A 2,922-nucleotide genomic window follows, 5' to 3' on the forward strand; every position below is an offset into this window, starting at 1 on the left:
CCCCCCCAAATTTGACCCGGAAGTCCATTCGGAGGATTTGACCTTTTCACTTGACCAAAGTGTGCCAAAATGGTAGCCTAGCTGTTGCCCCTCCATGAAGGAAAAATCTGGCCCTCAATCAAACCTTTGGGATTGAGCAAAATTTTGCGCATTGTGCTACAAACTTGAAGGAAAATATTAATTATGATTATGATTTATAAGCTGTACACTGAGACAAAACTAATGAGAAAGGTGCACCATTATGAAAGTGGAACGAACTCAGTTGCCTGAAAAGGGTAGTTTGAGCATGTGAGGCCTAAATAAGCTAAACCCCCCTCTCTTACCTTATTTAGGCCACAGGTGGCCTTAATAAGCTAAAAAAAACCTCTCTTACCATATTTAGGCCATATGTGGCCTAAATAAGCACTCCCTTTTTTTACGACGCCATTCCTTTGCCGTGACGGGGAGAAGAATCAACCCGGCTGAACTGCTGTGTGGCGCCACCAGCGACGGGCGTGGATGTCCATAGTAACAGCCGGCCCGGCACGTCCAGCTGCCGGGTCGACGGAAAGGAAAGTTGGAAGGGACAGTACTTTGTCCATGATTTACAATGACATTTCTTTCCCCTTGCAACTGATGGAGATTGACGAAGAAACACTCTTCAGGTGAAAACGCTATGAAGAAATTCGTTGATTTCTCTCTAAGTTCGGGTGCTCACAGTTCAAGAAGAGCATCAAAAGAATGTGTCATTCTGAGATACTGTTGAAACTTCTGAGGGTGATTGTGCATTTGGGGCATCAGATGGTGGTATTCTCCTTCCAAAGTCTCCTTCTGCTAATAGGATAAACCGCAAAACGTCGAGGACTCCCTCTTTTCTTTTCCCTGAACCACCAGAGCAGAAACAACAATCTTTTTCGTTTAGTAGCCCTCGCCATTTTGATATGAAACATATTGAGAGCATCCCTGTGGTCTTTCCTCGACTGATCAAAATAAATGGCAAGATTTTACCTCACAAAAATCAATTAATTGATCCACATCGTCATCTTGGAAGAATTTCCGAGGCATTTTGTGATACTAGTTTGGTGAAAACGAAACGGCTAAGACACTTAGTTCTTGTAAATCATCTGAAATTTCTAGCTTCCGGTGTCTGTTTACCTCCGTGATGCGTATTCGAACGGTGCCTCGATCGTTCGAATACGCTTCACGCATCACGGACACAGCATCACGCACTCATGGATACACTTTAGTTGAATTTCCATTTAAACGTTCTTTGTGCACTACACATTATGTACACATGGAAACGTGGCCTTAGTGCTGCACTAACATTGCAGTCACCTTGGCTCACCAGTCGCCAGACAATTGTTGATCAGTGAACATAAAACCTGAGATTTTAATTGCCGCTGTCCAAAAAAGACAGGGCTGATTTCAACAACAGCACACGAAGCACACACAGAAAAAACAGACACACACAGATTCACACATACATACATACATACATACATACATACATACATACATACATACATACATACATACATACACAGAGGCAGAATTAAACTTATCAATGTTGTCGTTTGTTGCTTGCATCAAAGTTGAAATCTTAACATGGACTACGATGATACCTTTCTTTGCAATACATGTACTGTAACTGCTAAAAAAGCAGCACATCTAACTCTATTGAGTACTAAATCACATGGTATTCTGTCACGGCACAGTGCCTTCTCTTTGTATTCCACTCTCGGTAACTCTTGTACCGGTTGTCTGGCTGTTGTGGCAGGTCGATTCTGGAGTTTCCTGATTTTCTTCACTTTCGATCACCGTAGGTCAATGAGGAACATGGATCAATATAAAATTATAAAGGACTTCACAACATTGTTAACAGACTCGGACTGCCACCATCTTGAAAGGTGACAGAGGAGGGGGAATCTCACCTTCTTTGGTTTTGCACTAAAATTGTGAGACGTTCGTGAGGGGGATGGTGAGGTGAAAGCGACTCCACTATACCGTACGCTTACGCTGACAAAACGCTTTTTTCCCCCTTAGGCCGGCTCTATTTCTCCGAACGCTCGGGAAAATAAACTTCGAACTCTATTTCTCCGAACGGTTTACATTCTCGAAATTTTTAAATTTTTTTTTGCGAATGGAGTGGCCTGCGCGCGCAAGTCTCAGTCAATACGTCGGAAGTAGTAGTATGTGGTGAATTTGGTCAATAAATGTGCGCATAATTAATCAATTCATCAAATTTATGCTCCAGTGAAGGAAGAGGAAGCAGAGTTTTTTGGGTTTTTAAAAAACTTATGTACCGTCTCGTGTTCACTTTTTATATACTTCTTTTCTAATTGTATTTTGCATGCTGAATACGAATATATATATGGCCTTCATTTTTGCCGCAAATCAATAGTTATTTCAATTGAAGTTTGAAAATAGTAAATTTAACAATATGGGGCTAAAAAGAATTTGGGGGGTTTCAGGGGGGCATTCTCCCTCTGCATTTCACAATGATTTGATGTTTTGGCAATTAGGATTGATGGACTTGAAAATCGCTTGACTGTGAACGAATACAGTGGAACTCGGATTTAACGAGCTCGGATTCAACGAGATGAGATAGATTCTCATTTTTTTTTTCTTCTTTAAAATCAATAAAAATAACCCGGATTCAATGAGCACTTAAATCAACGAGCTCGGATTCAACGAGGTCGCTTCCAGGGTGAACAGCCCCTGCAGGTGTGGCTTCGCTAATTTTTCTCCCAGAACGAACTGTATCTATTACCAGAAACCATCCATTGCACCTGCACCGTGCACCTGCACCGTGCACCATTATTCACTTAGCCGATTGCATGCGACCAATGAGCGGACACATGCGCACGTGTCTACTCTGGCGTGTGTCGAGGTCAGGTGGGCGGCCTGCACACGTGTGTGTGTGTGTGTGTGTGTGTGTGTGTG

This window comes from Aplysia californica, unplaced genomic scaffold (assembly GCF_000002075.1).
Source record: "Aplysia californica isolate F4 #8 unplaced genomic scaffold, AplCal3.0 scaffold00238, whole genome shotgun sequence".
Lineage (NCBI taxonomy): Eukaryota > Metazoa > Mollusca > Gastropoda > Aplysiida > Aplysiidae > Aplysia > Aplysia californica.